The 18,205-nt window shown below is 41.5% G+C and overlaps 2 long non-coding RNA genes across 2 annotated transcripts; one reads left to right on the forward strand and one right to left on the reverse strand.

Moving 5' to 3' along the window:
- Positions 1–11,865: 11,865 nt before the first annotated feature.
- Positions 11,866–12,891, reverse strand: LOC137256585 (uncharacterized). The gene is made up of 3 exons (XR_010954568.1): positions 12,805–12,891; positions 12,501–12,621; positions 11,866–12,084 (listed from the first exon to the last, which is right to left on the reverse strand). It is a non-coding gene; the product is annotated as an uncharacterized lncRNA (long non-coding RNA).
- A 1,428-nt stretch (positions 12,892–14,319) lies between these two features.
- LOC137256242 (uncharacterized) lies at positions 14,320–16,337 on the forward strand. The gene is made up of 4 exons (XR_010954557.1): positions 14,320–14,390; positions 15,424–15,463; positions 15,616–15,744; positions 15,997–16,337. It is a non-coding gene; the product is annotated as an uncharacterized lncRNA (long non-coding RNA).
- The last annotated feature ends 1,868 nt before the right edge of the window (positions 16,338–18,205 follow it).

Genomic DNA, 18,205 nt, shown 5'->3' on the forward strand with positions numbered 1-18,205 from the left:
GCACCCCAGGAAGGGTAATCCCGTGAAAGAGTCAGAGTGGATACATTATGGTTTGGAAATAGGTAAAAAAGTGAATCGGAGCTACAGTTCTAAAAACCAGCTCAAATGATAGAGGAGGGTTCCTGATGGAGTGCTAGAGGGTACAAACACGGTTTTGTGAAGGACAACTTTGGCACCCCAAAAAGGGTAATCAAGTGAAAGGGAAATAGTGGATACATCATCGTTTGGAAATAGGTGAAAATGTGAATCGGAGATAGAGCCCTTAAAACCAGCTCAAATGTTAGAGGAGGGTTCCTGATGGAGTGCTAGAGGGTCAAAACACAGTTTCGTGAAAGTCAACTTTGGCACCCCAGGAAGGGTAATCCCGTGAAAGGGTCATAGGGGATACATCATGGTTTGGAAATAGGTGAAAATGTGAATCGGAGATAGAGCCTTTAAAACCAGCTCAAATGATAGAGGAGGGTTCCTGATGGAGTGCTAGAGGGTCAACACACAGTTTTGTGAAAGTCAACTTTGGCACCCCAGGAAGGGTAATCCCGTGAAAGGATCATAGTTGATACATCATGGTTTGGAAATAGGTAAAATTTTGAATCGGAGCTACAGGTTTTAAAACCAGCTCAAATGATAGAGGAGGGTTCTTGATGGAGTGCTAGAGGGTCCAAACACAGTTTCGTGAAGGTCAACTTTGGCACCCAAGGAAGGATAATGCCGTGAAAGTATAATAGTGGATACATCATGGTTTGGAAATAGGTAAAAAGGGGAATCGGAGCTGCAGGTTTCAAAAGCAGCTCAAATGATAGAGGAGGGTTCCTGGTGGAGTGCTAGAGGGTCAACACACATTTTTGTGAAAGTCAACTTTGGCACCCCAGAAAGGGTAATCCCGTGAAAGGCTCATAGTGGATACATCATGGTTAGGAAATAGGCAAAAAGGTGAATCGGAACTACAGCTCTTAAAACCAGCTCAAATGATAGAGGAGGGTTCCTGATGGAGTGCTAGAGCGTCCAAGCACAGTTTCGTGAAAGTCAACTTTGGCACCACAGCAAGGGTAATCCCGTGAAAGGGTCATAGTGGATACATCATGGTTTGGAAATAGGTAAAAAGGGGAATCGGAGCTACAGGTTTCAAAAACCAGCTCAAATGATAGAGGATCGTTCCTGGTGGAGTGCTAGAGGGTCAACACACTTTTTTGTGAAAGTCAACTTTGGCACCCTAGGAAGGGTAATTCGGTCAAAGGGTTATAGTGCATACATCATGGTTTGGAAATAGGTAAAAATGTGAATCGGAGCTGCAGCTCTCAAAACCAGCTCAAATGATAGAGGAGGGTTCCTGATGGAGTGCTAGAGGGTCCAAACACAGTTTCGTGAAAGTCAAATTTCGCACCCCAGGAAGGGTAATCCCGTGAAAGGGTAATAGTGGATACATCATGGTTTGGAAATAGGTAAAAAGGGGAATCGGAGCTACAGGTTTCAAAAACCAGCTCAAATGATAGAGGAGGGTTCCTGATGGAGTGTTTGAGGGTCAACACATTTTTTTGTGAAAGTCAACTTTGGCACCCCAGGAAGGGGAATTCGGTCAAAGGGTCATAGCGGAAACATCATGGTTTGGAAATAGGTAAAATGTGAATCGGAGCTACAGCTCTCAAAACCAGCTCAAATGATAGAGGAGGGATCCTGATGGAGTGCTAGAGGGTCAACACACAATTTTCTGAAAGTCAACTTTGGCACCCCAGGAAGGGTAATACTGTGAAAGGGTCATAGGGGATACATCATGGTTTGTGAAATAGGTAAAAAGGTGAATCGGAGCCACAGTTCTAAAAACCAGCTCAAATGATAGAGGAGGGTTCCTGATGGAGTGCTAGAGGGTCCAAACACAGTTTCGTGAAAGTCAAATTTCGCATCCTAGGAAGGGTAATCCCGTGAATTTATAATAGTGGATACATCATGGTTTGGAAATAGGTATAAATGTGAATCGGAGCTACAGGTTTTAAAACCAGCTCAAATGATAGAGGAGGGTTCCTGATGGAGTGCTAGAGGGTCAAAACACAGTTTCGTGAAAGTCAACTTTGGCACCCCATAAAGGGTAATCCCGTGAAAGGGTAATAGTGGATACATCATGGTTTGGAAATAGGTAAAAATGTGAATCGGAACTACAGCTCTCAAAACCAGGTCAAATGATAGAGGAGGGTTCCTGGTGGAGTGCTAGAGGGTCGAAACACAGTTTCGTGAAAGTCAACTTTGCCACCCCCGGAAGGGTAATCCCATGACAGGGTAATAGGTTATACATCATGGTTTGGAAATAGGTGAAAAGGTGATTCGGAGCTACAGTTCTCAAAACCACCTCAAATGATAGAGGAGGGTTCCTGGTGGAGTGCTAGAGGGTCAACAAAGTTTTTTGTAAAAGTGAACTTTGGCACCCCAGGAAGGGTAATTCGGTTAAAGGGTCATAGGGGATACATCATGTTTTGGAAATAAGTAAAAATGTGAATCGGAGCTACAGGTTTTAAAAGCAGCTCAAATGATAGAGGAGGGTTCCTGATGGAGTGCTAGAGGCTCCAAACACAGTTTCGTGAAAATCAACTTTGGCACCCCAGGAAGGGTAATCCCGTGAAAGGCTCAAAGTGGATACATCATTTTTGGGAAATAAGCAAAAAGGTGAATCGGAACTACAGCTCTTAAAACCAGCTCAAATGATAGATGAGGGTTCCTGATGGAGTGCTAGAGGGTCCAAACACAGTTTCGTGAAAGTCAACTTTGGCACCCCAGAAAGGTAATACCGTGAAAGGGTAAAAGTGGATACATCATGGTTTGGAAATAGGTAAAAATGTGAATCGGAACTACAGCTCTCAAAACTAGCTCAAATGATAGAGGAGGGTTCCTGATGGAGTGCTTGAGGGTCCAAACACAGTTTCGTGAAAGTTAACTTTGGCACCCCAGGAAGGGTAATCCCGTGAAAGGGTAACAGTGGATACATCATGGTTTGGAAATAGGTAAAATTGTGAATCGGAAGTACAGCTCTCAAAACAAGCTCAAATGATAGAGGAGGGTTCCTGATGGAGTGCTAGAAGGTCGAAACACAGTTTCGTGAAAGTCAACTTTGGCAGCCCAGGGAGGGTAATCCCGTGAAAGGGTCATAGTGGATACATCATGGTTTGGAAATAGGTAAAAATGTGAATCGGAGATACAGCTCTCAAAACCAGCTCAAATGATAGAGGAGGGTTCTTGATGGAGTGCTAGAGGGTCCAAACACAGTTTCGTGAAGGTCAACTTTGGCACCCAAGGAAGGATAATGCCGTGAAAGTATAATAGTGGATACATCATGGTTTGGAAATAGGTAAAAAGGGGAATCGGAGCTGCAGGTTTCAAAAGCAGCTCAAATGATAGAGGAGGGTTCCTGGTGGAGTGCTAGAGGGTCAACACACATTTTTGTGAAAGTCAACTTTGGCACCCCAGAAAGGGTAATCCCGTGAAAGGCTCATAGTGGATACATCATGGTTAGGAAATAGGCAAAAAGGTGAATCGGAACTACAGCTCTTAAAACCAGCTCAAATGATAGAGGAGGGTTCCTGATGGAGTGCTAGAGCGTCCAAGCACAGTTTCGTGAAAGTCAACTTTGGCACCACAGCAAGGGTAATCCCGTGAAAGGGTCATAGTGGATACATCATGGTTTGGAAATAGGTAAAAAGGGGAATCGGAGCTACAGGTTTCAAAAACCAGCTCAAATGATAGAGGATCGTTCCTGGTGGAGTGCTAGAGGGTCAACACACTTTTTTGTGAAAGTCAACTTTGGCACCCTAGGAAGGGTAATTCGGTCAAAGGGTTATAGTGCATACATCATGGTTTGGAAATAGGTAAAAATGTGAATCGGAGCTGCAGCTCTCAAAACCAGCTCAAATGATAGAGGAGGGTTCCTGATGGAGTGCTAGAGGGTCCAAACACAGTTTCGTGAAAGTCAAATTTCGCACCCCAGGAAGGGTAATCCCGTGAAAGGGTAATAGTGGATACATCATGGTTTGGAAATAGGTAAAAAGGGGAATCGGAGCTACAGGTTTCAAAAACCAGCTCAAATGATAGAGGAGGGTTCCTGATGGAGTGTTTGAGGGTCAACACATTTTTTTGTGAAAGTCAACTTTGGCACCCCAGGAAGGGTAATTCGGTCAAAGGGTCATAGCGGAAACATCATGGTTTGGAAATAGGTAAAATGTGAATCGGAGCTACAGCTCTCAAAACCAGCTCAAATGATAGAGGAGGGATCCTGATGGAGTGCTAGAGGGTCAACACACAATTTTCTGAAAGTCAACTTTGGCACCCCAGGAAGGGTAATACTGTGAAAGGGTCATAGGGGATACATCATGGTTTGTGAAATAGGTAAAAAGGTGAATCGGAGCCACAGTTCTAAAAACCAGCTCAAATGATAGAGGAGGGTTCCTGATGGAGTGCTAGAGGGTCCAAACACAGTTTCGTGAAAGTCAAATTTCGCATCCTAGGAAGGGTAATCCCGTGAATTTATAATAGTGGATACATCATGGTTTGGAAATAGGTATAAATGTGAATCGGAGCTACAGGTTTTAAAACCAGCTCAAATGATAGAGGAGGGTTCCTGATGGAGTGCTAGAGGGTCAAAACACAGTTTCGTGAAAGTCAACTTTGGCACCCCATAAAGGGTAATCCCGTGAAAGGGTAATAGTGGATACATCATGGTTTGGAAATAGGTAAAAATGTGAATCGGAACTACAGCTCTCAAAACCAGGTCAAATGATAGAGGAGGGTTCCTGGTGGAGTGCTAGAGGGTCGAAACACAGTTTCGTGAAAGTCAACTTTGCCACCCCCGGAAGGGTAATCCCATGACAGGGTAATAGGTTATACATCATGGTTTGGAAATAGGTGAAAAGGTGATTCGGAGCTACAGTTCTCAAAACCACCTCAAATGATAGAGGAGGGTTCCTGGTGGAGTGCTAGAGGGTCAACAAAGTTTTTTGTAAAAGTGAACTTTGGCACCCCAGGAAGGGTAATTCGGTTAAAGGGTCATAGGGGATACATCATGTTTTGGAAATAAGTAAAAATGTGAATCGGAGCTACAGGTTTTAAAAGCAGCTCAAATGATAGAGGAGGGTTCCTGATGGAGTGCTAGAGGCTCCAAACACAGTTTCGTGAAAATCAACTTTGGCACCCCAGAAAGGAAATACCGTGAAAGGGTAAAAGTGGATACATCATGGTTTGGAAATAGGTAAAAATGTGAATCGGAACTACAGCTCTCAAAACTAGCTCAAATGATAGAGGAGGGTTCCTGATGGAGTGCTTGAGGGTCCAAACACAGTTTCGTGAAAGTTAACTTTGGCACCCCAGGAAGGGTAATCCCGTGAAAGGGTAACAGTGGATACATCATGGTTTGGAAATAGGTAAAATTGTGAATCGGAAGTACAGCTCTCAAAACAAGCTCAAATGATAGAGGAGGGTTCCTGATGGAGTGCTAGAAGGTCGAAACACAGTTTCGTGAAAGTCAACTTTGGCAGCCCAGGGAGGGTAATCCCGTGAAAGGGTCATAGTGGATACATCATGGTTTGGAAATAGGTAAAAATGTGAATCGGAGCTACAGCTCTCAAAACCAGCTCAAATGATAGAGGAGGGTTCCTGATGGAGTGCTAGAGGGTCCAAACACAGTTTCGTGAAAGTCAACTTTGGCACCCCAGGAAGGGTAATCACGTGAAAGGGTAATAGTGGATACATCATGGTTTGGAAATAGGTAAAAATGTGAATCGGAGCTACAGCTCTCAAAAGCAGCTCAAATGATAGAGGAGGGTTCCTGATGGAGTGTTAGATGGTCCAAACACAGTTTCGTGAAAGTCAACTTTGGCACCCCAGGGAGGATATTCAGGTCAAAGGGTAATAGTGGATACATCATGCTTTGGAAATAGGTAAAATGTGAATCAGACCTACAGCTCTCAAAACCAGATCAAATGATAGAGGAGGGTTCCTGGTTGAGTGCTAGAGGGTCAACACACATTTTTGTGAAAGTCAACTTTGGCACCCCAGGAAGGGTAATCCCGTGAAAGGGTCATGGGGGATACATCATGGTTGGGAAATAGGTAAAAACGTGAATCGGAGGTTCAGCTCTCAAAACCAGCTCAAATGATAGAGGAGGGTTCCTGATGAAGAGCTACACGGTCAACACACATTTTTGTGAATGTCAACTTTGGCACCCCAGGAAGGGTAATCCCGTGAAAGTATAATAGTGGATACATCATGGTTTGGAAATAGGTAAAATGTGAATCGGAGCTACAGCTCTCAAAACCAGCTCAAATGATAGAGGAGGGTTCCTATGGAGTGCTAGAGGGTCAACACACATTTTTCCGAAAATGAACTTTGGCACCCCAGGAAGGGTAATCCCGTGAAAGGGTAATAGGGGATACATCATGGTTTGGAAATAGGTGAAATGTGAATCGGAGCTACAGCTCTCAAAACCAGCTCATATGATAGAGGAGGGTTCCTGATGGAGTGCTAGAGGGTCCAAACACAGTTTCGTGAAAGTCAACTTTGGCACCCAAGGAAGGGTAATCACGTGAAAGGGTAATAGTGGATATGTCATGCTTTGGAAATATGTAAAAGTGTGAATCGGAGCTACATGTTTAAAAACCAGCTCAAATGATAGAGGAGGGTTCCTGACGGAGTGCTAGAGGGTCCAAACACAGTTTCGTGAAAGTCAACTTTGGCACCCCAGGGAGGGTAATCAGGTCAAAGGGTAATAGTGGACACATCATGGTTGGGAAATAGGTAAAAAGGTGAATCGGAGCCACAGTTCTAAAAACCAGCTCAAATGATAGAGGAGGGTTCCTGATGGAGTGGTAGAGAGTCCAAACACAGTTTCGTGAAAGTCAACTTTGGCACCCCAGGAAGGGTAATCCCGTGAAAGTATAATAGTGGTTACATCATGGTTTTGAAATAGGTAAAAATCGGAATCGGAGCTACAGGTTTGAAAAGCAGCTCAAATGATAGAGGAGGGTTCCTGGTGGAGTCCTAGAGTGTCAACACACTTTTTTGTGAAAGTCAATTTTGGCACCCCAGAAAGGGTAATCCCGTGAAACGGTCATAGGCGATACTTCATGCTTGAGAAATAGGTAAAAACCAGCTCAAATTATAGAGGAGGGTTCCTGATGGAGTGCTAGAGGGTCCAAACACATTGTTGTGAAAGTCAACTTTGGCATACTAGGACGGGTAATTCCGTGAAAGTATAACAGTGGATACATCATGGTTTGGAAACAGGAAAAGCTGTGAATCGGAGCTACAGTTCTAAAAAGCAGCTCAAATGATAGAGGGGGGTTCTTGATGGAGTGCTAGAGGGTACAAACACAGTTTCGTGAAAGTCAAATTTGGCACCCCAGGAAGGGTAATCCCGTGAAAGTATAAAAGTGGATACATAATGGTTTGGAAATAGGTAAAAATGTGAATCGGAGGTACAGCTCTCAAAACCAGCTCAAATGATAGATGAGGGTTCCTGATGGAGTGCTAGAGGGTCAACACACATTTTTGTGAAAGTCAACTTTGGCACCCCAAGAAGGGTAATCCCGTGAAAGTATAATAGTGGATACATCATGATTTGGAAATAGGTAAAAAGGGAAGTCGGAGCCACAGCTCTCAAAACCAGCTCAAATGATAGAGGAGGGATCCTGATGGAGTGCTAGAGGGTCAAGACACATTTTTCTGAAAGTCAACTTTGGCACCCCAGGAAGAGTAGTCAGGTCAAAGGGTAATAGTGGATACATCATGGTTTGGAAAAAGGTACAAAGGGGAATCGGAGCCACAGCTCTCAAAACCAGCTCAAATGATAGAGGAGGGTTCCTGATGGAGTGCTAGAGGGTCAAGACACATATTTCTGAAGGTCAACTTTGGCACCCCAGGAAGGGTAATCCCGTGAAAGGGTCATAAGGGGATACATCATGGTTTGGAAATAGGTAAAACTGTGAATCGGAGCTACAGCTCTCAAAACCAGCTCAAATGATAGAGGAGCGTTCCTGATGGAGTGCTAGAGTGTCAAAACACAGTTTCGTGAAGGTCAACTTTGGCACCCCAGGAAGGGTAATCCCGTGAAAGGGTGATAGTGGATACATCATGGTTTGGAAATAGGTAAAAATGTGAATGTTAGCTATAGATCTCAAAACCAGCTCAAGTGATAGAGGAGGGTTCCTGATGGAGTGCTAGAGGGTCAAGACACTTTTTTCTGAAAGTCAACTTTAGCACCCCATGAAGGGTAATCCCGTGAAAGGGTGATAGTGGATACATCATGGTTTGGAAATAGGTAAAAATGTGAATCGGAGCTACAGCTCTCAAAACCAGCTCAAGTGATAGAGGAGCGTTCCTGATGGAGTGCTAGAGTGTCAAAACACAGTTTCGTGAAGGTCAACTTTGGCACCCCAGGAAGGGTAATCCCGTGAAAGGGTCATAGGGGATACATCATGGTTTGGAAATAGGTGAAAATGTGAATGGGAGCTACAGCTCTTAAAACCAGCTCAAGTGATAGAAGAGGGTTCCTGATGGAGTGCCAGAAGGTCCCAACACAGTTTCGTGAAAGTCAACTTTGGCACCCCAGGGAGGGTAATCAGGTCAAATTGTAATAGTGGACACATCATGGTTGGGAAATAGGTAAAAAGGTGAATCGGAGCCACAGTTCTAAAAACCAGCTCAAATGATAGAGGAGGGTTCCTGATGGAGTGGTAGAGAGTCCAAACACAGTTTCGTGAAAGTCAACTTTGGCACCCCAGGAAGGGTAATCCCGTGAAAGTATAATAGTGGTTACATCATGGTTTTGAAATAGGTAAAAATCGGAATCGGAGCTACAGGTTTGAAAAGCAGCTCAAATGATAGAGGAGGGTTCCTGGTGGAGTCCTAGAGTGTCAACACACTTTTTTGTGAAAGTCAATTTTGGCACCCCAGAAAGGGTAATCCCGTGAAACGGTCATAGGCGATACTTCATGCTTGAGAAATAGGTAAAAACCAGCTCAAATTATAGAGGAGGGTTCCTGATGGAGTGCTAGAGGGTCCAAACACATTGTTGTGAAAGTCAACTTTGGCATACTAGGACGGGTAATTCCGTGAAAGTATAACAGTGGATACATCATGGTTTGGAAACAGGAAAAGCTGTGAATCGGAGCTACAGTTCTAAAAAGCAGCTCAAATGATAGAGGGGGGTTCTTGATGGAGTGCTAGAGGGTACAAACACAGTTTCGTGAAAGTCAAATTTGGCACCCCAGGAAGGGTAATCCCGTGAAAGTATAAAAGTGGATACATAATGGTTTGGAAATAGGTAAAAATGTGAATCGGAGGTACAGCTCTCAAAACCAGCTCAAATGATAGATTAGGGTTCCTGATGGAGTGCTAGAGGGTCAACACACATTTTTGTGAAAGTCAACTTTGGCACCCCAAGAAGGGTAATCCCGTGAAAGTATAATAGTGGATACATCATGATTTGGAAATAGGTAAAAAGGGAAGTCGGAGCCACAGCTCTCAAAACCAGCTCAAATGATAGAGGAGGGATCCTGATGGAGTGCTAGAGGGTCAAGACACATTTTTCTGAAAGTCAACTTTGGCACCCCAGGAAGAGTAGTCAGGTCAAAGGGTAATAGTGGATACATCATGGTTTGGAAAAAGGTACAAAGGGGAATCGGAGCCACAGCTCTCAAAACCAGCTCAAATGATAGAGGAGGGTTCCTGATGGAGTGCTAGAGGGTCAAGACACATATTTCTGAAAGTCAACTTTGGCACCCCAGGAAGGGTAATCCCGTGAAAGGGTCATAAGGGGATACATCATGGTTTGGAAATAGGTAAAACTGTGAATCAGAGCTACAGCTCTCAAAACCAGCTCAAATGATAGAGGAGCGTTCCTGATGGAGTGCTAGAGTGTCAAAACACAGTTTCGTGAAGGTCAACTTTGGCACCCCAGGAAGGGTAATCCCGTGAAAGGGTGATAGTGGATACATCATGGTTTGGAAATAGGTAAAAATGTGAATGTTAGCTATAGATCTCAAAACCAGCTCAAGTGATAGAGGAGGGTTCCTGATGGAGTGCTAGAGGGTCAAGACACTTTTTTCTGAAAGTCAACTTTGGCACCCCAGGAAGGGTAATCCCGTGAAAGGGTGATAGTGGATACATCATGGTTTGGAAATAGGTAAAAATGTGAATCGGAGCTACAGCTCTCAAAACCAGCTCAAGTGATAGAGGAGCGTTCCTGATGGAGTGCTAGAGTGTCAAAACACAGTTTCGTGAAGGTCAACTTTGGCACCCCAGGAAGGGTAATCCCGTGAAAGGGTCATAGTGGATACATCATGGTTTGGAAATAGGTAAAAATGTGAATGGGAGCTACAGCTCTTAAAACCAGCTCAAGTGATAGAAGAGGGTTCCTGATGGAGTGCCAGAAGGTCCCAACACAGTTTCGTGAAAGTCAACTTTTTCACCCCAGGAAGGATAATCCCGTGAAAGAGATATCGAATACATCATGGCTGGGAAATAGGTTAAAATGTGAATCGAAGCTACAGTTCTCAAAACCAGCTCAAATGATAGAGGAAGGTTCCTGATGGAGTGCTAGACGGTCAACACACAGCTTCGTGAAAGTCAACTTTGGCACCCGAGGGAGGGTAATCACGTGAAAGGGTCATGGGGGATACATCATCGTTTGGAAATAGGTAAAAATGTGAATCGGAGGTACAGTTCTCAAAACCAGCTCAAATGATAGAGGAGGGTTCCTGGTGGAGTGCTAGAGGGTGAAGACACATTTTTGTGAAGGTCAACTTTGGCACTCGAGGGAGGGTAATCACGTGAAAGGGTCATAGGGAATACATCATGGTTTGGAAATAGGTAACACAGCAAAAATAACCTGGTTTCCGCAGTGCGGAAACCTGATGGAAAGTGGACTGAAACTTAAGTTTCCACCAAGAATCCAGTGAGTTTCCGTTCTTTTACACTGAGTTTCGGCAATGACGGAAACTGTCAATTACCCACTTTCTAAGGGTTTCCGCACAGTATCCGTTACCCATGCTCCAACAAGTTTCCGTCGAGTTTCAGTTAAGTTAGAGATCCATCAGGTTTCCGCAGGGTTTCAGTCACCAAGACTCCATCAGGTTTCCGCAAAGTTTCAGTTACCAAGACTCCATCAGGTTTCCGCAGAGTTTCTGTTGCCAGAAAACTTTCCACAGCATTTCATTTACTCAGGTTCACAGGAGTCATTCAATGTGTGTCATTGCATATAACATTCTTGTTACTCCTGGTTGGCAAAGACAATATAAGGAGTTTGTGTACAATCACGTATACATAAAGAAAAACAAAAGATACAATAAGATTCACTGTTTTATTTTCAGACAAATATGGATCAAACATATATCTAATAAATAATAAAAAGATATAGCACTAGATAACAGATCAATATTTGTCACTTATGACAAAAATATTTCTGAAAACATGCTAAAACAGTTGCATCCCTTGACTCCTCCTGCACCTCCTCACGCTGACAGAGAAAAACACACCCCAGTCAGTCAATGCTAAACATATAATAACACACACCATGCAATACAATAGAACAATGAAATAAAATGCAATAAAGAACTTAGGTTACATTGAAAGTACAAAAAATGTATTTAAAGTAAATAAAGGTCTCTTGGAAAATGGATAAAAATTAAGATTGAATAAAATTGTATTAATTGAAATACAATCAGAATATCAAAACTATTAAAGTTTTACATTGAGAATAATTCAAATTTAATTGATCACAGATAAAATTACGTTCATGTGATCGATTAGCTATTTACTAGCCCACTTGGGGCATCCTTGAGCGGATATCTCTGTCATTGTGGTTGGATGCCGCATCCTGGTCTTCATGTTGGCCTTAGCTTTGGTGGTGGCGTTGAAAATTGTGGCTGAGTCCAGTGCAGACATCTTGAGTTTAGATTCCCAGGTAAAGGGGTAAGAGAGCAATGAATTGGCATCTTCTTCATCACTCACAACTGGTGAAGTCATTTCCAAGGTAAGTATAGTTGAAACCCTTTCCTTTCGTCGATCTGACCAGTCAATAGTTTTCAGGCTTTTCATGCGCAGTGCAATTTTCTGAAAATTAAACAAAAATCAGTCAACAGATAAACCATAATGCCAAGATGGATTGCAAATTATTAAAAAGGAAGTGTCGTGAAAAATTATTTACTTCATTAATCACCCCGACACAAGTTAAGCAGTTCATCACATTTAATGACATATCCTATTTTCTTATGGACACACAATCTGTTGCTCGGAAGTGACATGAAGTCACTGAAGTGTAATAACATGTTTATATATCACCATTAACTGACTTGATTCTTATGTTATGATTTATGAAATTATGATCTGAATCATGTGTTACATATCTTAAGAATGTAAAAAGCAATAATCCATAAACATTTTAAATGTATATTTCCGGAACTTAGAATCTGTCACACATTGTAATGAGAAGAATTGTTACATGTTATTATTCGAATAGATATACTTACGGATTTCATTCTTTTTGTGTTTTTTTTTTTTTTTTTGCTGCTGTTCTGTGTGACACTTTCTTTCCGGTTTCTTGTCTACTGAGATCATCACGCCTGTTCCGCCACACTCTACAAAGCGCTTCTGAAAATAAATGTTTAAAGTACTATACAGCATGTTTCACACATTTTAGTTCATCTGTTAGGCAAAGGTATTTATATATGCCATGCTGGCTTGGTTACTGAAGTTAACATCCATAAATCTGTCTTTACACTATTATTTAAATCATTAACTATTTATAATGACAGGCAGGTGAGTGAAAATTACCTTCACAAGATCCTATTGACCATCCTTGGTCGTGATATAGTCACTTGTTTCTTTGACTACTATATTCATAGAGTCCTCGTCATCGGCTTTACTGAAATAAAAACAAATGTCATTTTTCTTGCACTTCATTCAATCATGCATTCAACACAATGTCTATTAAAATTAACGATCGTCAGTGAAAATTATACAACCAAGTAAACTGCAGATTTATAACTTTGAATACATATATTGTTCTGAAAGTTTACCATTTTGTAGTTAAATGATTTAAAATAACTTCCAAAAAGGCTAACCATCCTTTGTGTTATTTCGTGCAAATTCTATGTACATCCTGTTTGCCAAAGTTATGCAACCGGTAAGTGAACAACTGACATAAAGATCATGATAAATGAAGTTTAGTTATATCACATGACATAACCTTGCAGCAATTAAGCATTGTAAAATCAAGGGGTCAGTTTGATGGCAATTTCACACAGGTGTAATGTTAAACTGATTTAGTTTACCGGCTATTCAAATCCATTTGCAAATGATACTTTCATGTATTTTTCATTTTGAGAAAACGTACGTAGGGAAGTGAATTAATGAAATATTCAAAGTGAAATTACCTAGTAACATGAGCACATACCTTCGATAGACAAGGGTGATCCTCCAGGAGCAGTCGTGTCCAGATTTTTCTCACAACAGCCTAAAAGATTAAATCAAATACGTTAAATATAACAGGTATACATATATGATTATGCTCAACACGTATGTATTAAATTATTGAAAAATTACATGAAATTTTAAATGTATCCTACGCAGAGCTAACAGTTTCTTATATGAATTTAGTGTTTGCCTCAAATAGTTCAGAAACACATCTGACCCCTCTGAGCGAATTTGGGGGTAAACAATTTCATTTCACTAATGATCCAGGATTGCATTTAATAAATTACACCGAAATGTTGCCATTGTAAAAGCCCATCATTTTTATCATTCTTTAAAATATATCTGAATTGGTGAAATACATCTTGCAATACCCAGTAAACCCATGAGTGAACCACTACATATGGCGGATCTTTTTGATACTTTATAATCTATCCGGATTTCTGTCATTAACGCAATATTTCTTTAAACGTTATTTACAATAAAATACCCTCGGTCTTACCTGACACATCCGAGGTACTCCGAGTTGCTCGCATCCTTTCTCTGCTTTCTTCTCCAAGTCGCGAATTCTTTCGTCGAGTGCTTTTGGGGAAAGTGAGGTGGCCATGGCAAAGTTTACACGACGCAGCCATCTTATGCTTAAAGTTTTGAAAAATAATTGCCAGGAAAACAAATTTGTTCCTACCCGCCAAACAAGATGGCGTCTCGCTAACACTCACGGGAAATAGACAGTTTTGTCATTGTGTTTTTTTAAAATAAATCTAATGTGACCATTTGACAGTAGATTTCCTCGTTCTACAACAAAAGAGGAAGGTACACCCTGTTGTGAGTTGTTTTGTTAACAATTAGATAGTCTCGCGTCGACGTGATCCTGTCGCCATTCGTTTATTTGTTTACATTGCCGACATCAAAGGGGAGTGTGAAAAGTGGAATTCAGCGGATTGAATGTAAGTACTCAAAGTGACAACAGTGAGCAGTTATGGTTTTAGCAGTCTTTTCATCGCATTAGCGTCACTGATTGCTTTTTCTCAGTGTCAAGCATCAATATGTAGACCTTGTGATTATTAACAGTGATTAATTGTGAAAACATGTTCACCTTACTTTAACATGCCCGAGCGTCATGAGTCCTACTGATTTAGCACTCATGGGAAACTTTATTGTGGCAAATAAGTTATTTTCTAAAATCCTGTCAGGAGAAGGTAGTATCCGGATATATTTCTGCTGGATGGACCCCCCCACCCCCCACCCACCCCACGTACTATGTAAGTAATTTACGCACTGTGCTCACAACATGCACGGGGGTTAGAAATATTAACATTGTTTCTTCTTTTCAGTTATACACCCAGATCTACTCTCCCTATCTACCCTTTAAGTTAACTTTACTACTATTACTAATATAATTTGGTGATGTGTCACAATTTCTTTGAAACCTTAATTCATTTGTCAATGTGAATGAAGAATGAAGCACAATCCCACTGACCCTTTGGCTATGATTTGTACATGCATAATTTCTGTAGACTATTCGTGGCACTTTCTGCTGCAGGGACACAGTTCTTTGTGGACATTGCGACAAGTAATTGTCAAGAAAAACAGCCTAAAATCACGAGAAATACGTTTCTGAAATATGGTTGGTTTCTACAATATTTGTTTTAACATGGGTACCCAGAGATATTCCGCATATATGTCTTCGTTATATCTATTCATATAATCTGTACTCCAGAAATATTTCAACCAAGTCACATCCTACATTTATCAGTTCATCAAATTATCTAGTATCTTATGTTCTGTGTCAGTTCTGTGTATCCAGTTGTACCAGTTAATCAGTTTCATGGTTTGATATTTGTTTTATAACCATTAAAACCTTGTCCACCAGTACATGTTGCATGTGTTAGCCCTACAATGCATTGACATTATCATCACACCTCAAGTTTCATATTTCTGAAAGAATCGTTGTGTGTGTGTCAGTTATTTGATTTACAGATATGGATTGTGGACCAACAAACTCGGAGAATGATGCCCGGTAAGGGAATCTCTTTTATAACAATATTATTCATATAGCTTTATAATGAAGCTGACACTATGTTAATACATACAACAAACCTTTTTGACCTCACTCAAAGTGTAACTGTACATGGACTCAAGCATAATATATACATATATTTTAAATTCCAGGAGAAATACGGCTTTTCTGTCCTCACTGCCAGACGTCTGTTTCAAGAAAAACACGTTATCTCCATCTCCGTAACAAGATGTTTGTTAGTTTGTAAAGATTTTTCGGGTGAATGACAAATGTTTCATCAGGTTAGTCATCAAAGAATTTTTAGATTTCACTAAAAATCGAGTTTGCACTGTCACTTTGCTATCCATGTTTAATATATTTAATGTATGTATCATACATGTAACTGTAATAACTGAAAGTGAGCAAATGGTAATACGTATTTAATATTTGTAATACATGTTATCTCCATTATCATATATATTGCTGTGTTTCATTCATTGAATTGTCTCTCAGTTGAATTGATGATTCAAACTGAATGTCCTTTTCCTTTCCAGACACTGACAGTGACCAAGATATTAACAGCACATTCAAGGTTTGCGAGCTATTACCACCACAATGTGAGAGCCTGATTGATTCGGATTCAGATGTTTCGCCAGATATTAACCAGGACTCGCATACACCAACAAACATCTACAGAAGAACAAAGCACTTTGTGTACTGGCTAGCTCGTCTTCATTCAGTGTGCCTACTTCCTGAGCAATGCTTGTGTGCAGAGAATTCTGTTACTCTTCTCTGAGCGCCCCAGTTTCTTAATACAGCGAATTGTGTACTACTGCAACTGCCCTGTTGCATTAAAATGTGAGCTTTTCTAAGAAATGAAACAGTTGGATCATAATATTTCCAGCGTTTGTTTTTTGTTCAAATAAATATGTAATAAATATAACAAGATAATACAACATATTTCAGCTTTCTAAACTAAGCGAACTCTCATTGTCATCTTCCTTGTACAGAAACCTAGCGGAAACCTACATTACCCAAGATCCACAAGGTTTCCGCAAGACCAGAAACTTACTCATTCCAGCTATAAAGGTTTCAGTAAACTGAAACTAAATGGAAACTTCCAACTACAGTTTCAGTTGACGGAAACATGACGGAAACTAAGACTTGTTAGTTTCAGTTGTGGAAACTATGCGGAAACTCTCATTGCGCGTTTCCTGAAACTGAAACCTAGCGGAAACCTACATTACCCAGTATCCATCAGGTTTCCGCAAGAACGGAAACCAAGTTATTTTTGCTGTGTAAAAATGTGAATCGGAGCTACAGCTCTCAAAACCAGCTCAAATGATAGAGGAGGGTTCCTGGAGGAGCAGAGGGTGAACACACATTTTTGTGAAGGTCAACTTTGGCACCCCAGGAAGGGTGATCCCGTGAAAGGGTCATAGGGGATACATCATGGTTTGGAAATAGGTGAAAATGAGAATGGGAGATACAGCCCTTATAACCAGCTCAAATGATAGAGGAGGGTTCCTGATGGAGTGCTAGAGCGTACAAACACAGTTTTGTGAAAGTCAACTTTGGCACCCCAGGAAGGGTAATCCCGTGAAAGGGTGATAGTGGACACATCATGGTTTTGAAATAGGTGAAAATGTGAATCGGAGGTACAGTTCTTCAAACCAGCTCATATGTTAGAGGAGGGTTCCTGACGGAGTGCTAGAAGGTCCAAACACAGTTTCGTGAAAGTCAACTTTGGCACACCAGGAAGGGTAATCACGAAAAAGGGTCATAGGGGATACATCATGGTTTGGAAATAGGTAAAAAGGTGAATCGGAGCTACAGGTTTTAAAACCAGCTGAAATGACAGAGGACGGTTCCTGATGGAGTGCTAGAGGGTCCAAACACAGTTTCGTGAAAGTCAACTTTGGCACCCCAGGAAGGGTAATCCCGTGAAAGGGTCATAGGGGATACATCATGGTTTGGAAATATGTAAAAATGTGAATCGGAGCTACAGGTTTTAAAACCAGCTCAAATGATAGAGGAGGGTTTGTGACGGAGTGCTAGAGGGTCCAAACACAGTTTCGTGAAAGTCAACTTTGGCACCCGAGGAAGGGTAATCACGTGGAAGTGGAAAAGTGGATACATCATGGTTTGGAAATAGGTAAAAATGTGAATCGGAGCTACAGCTCTCAAAACCAGCTCAAATGATAGAGGAGGGTCCCTCATGGAGTGCTAGAGGGTGAACACACATTTTTGTGAAAGTCAACTTTGGCACCCGAGGAAGGGTAATCCCGTGAAAGGGTCACAGGGGATACATCATGGTTGGGAAATAGGTAAAAAGGTGAATCGGAGCCACAGTTCTAAAAACCAGCTCAAATGATAGAGGAGGGTTCCTGATGGAGTGCTAGAGGGTCCAAACACAGTTTCGTGAAAGTCAACTTTGGCACCCCAGGGAGGGTACTCACGTCAAAGGGTAATAGTGGATACATCATGGTTTGGAAATAGGTAAAATGTGAATCGGCGTTAGAGCTCTCAAAACCAGCTCAAATGATAGAGGAGGGTTCCTGGTGGAGTGCTAGATGGTCAATGCACAGTTTCGTGAAAGACAACTTTGGCACCCCAGGAAGGGTAATCAGGTCAAAGGGTTATAGTGGATACATCATGGTTTGGAAATATGTAAAAATGTGAATCGGAGCTACAGGTTTTAAAACCAGATCAAATGATAGAGGAGGGTTCCTGATGGAGTGCTAGAGGGTCCAAACACAGTTT

The sequence above is a fragment of the Haliotis asinina genome, chromosome 11 (genome assembly GCF_037392515.1).
Source record: "Haliotis asinina isolate JCU_RB_2024 chromosome 11, JCU_Hal_asi_v2, whole genome shotgun sequence".
Lineage (NCBI taxonomy): Eukaryota > Metazoa > Mollusca > Gastropoda > Lepetellida > Haliotidae > Haliotis > Haliotis asinina.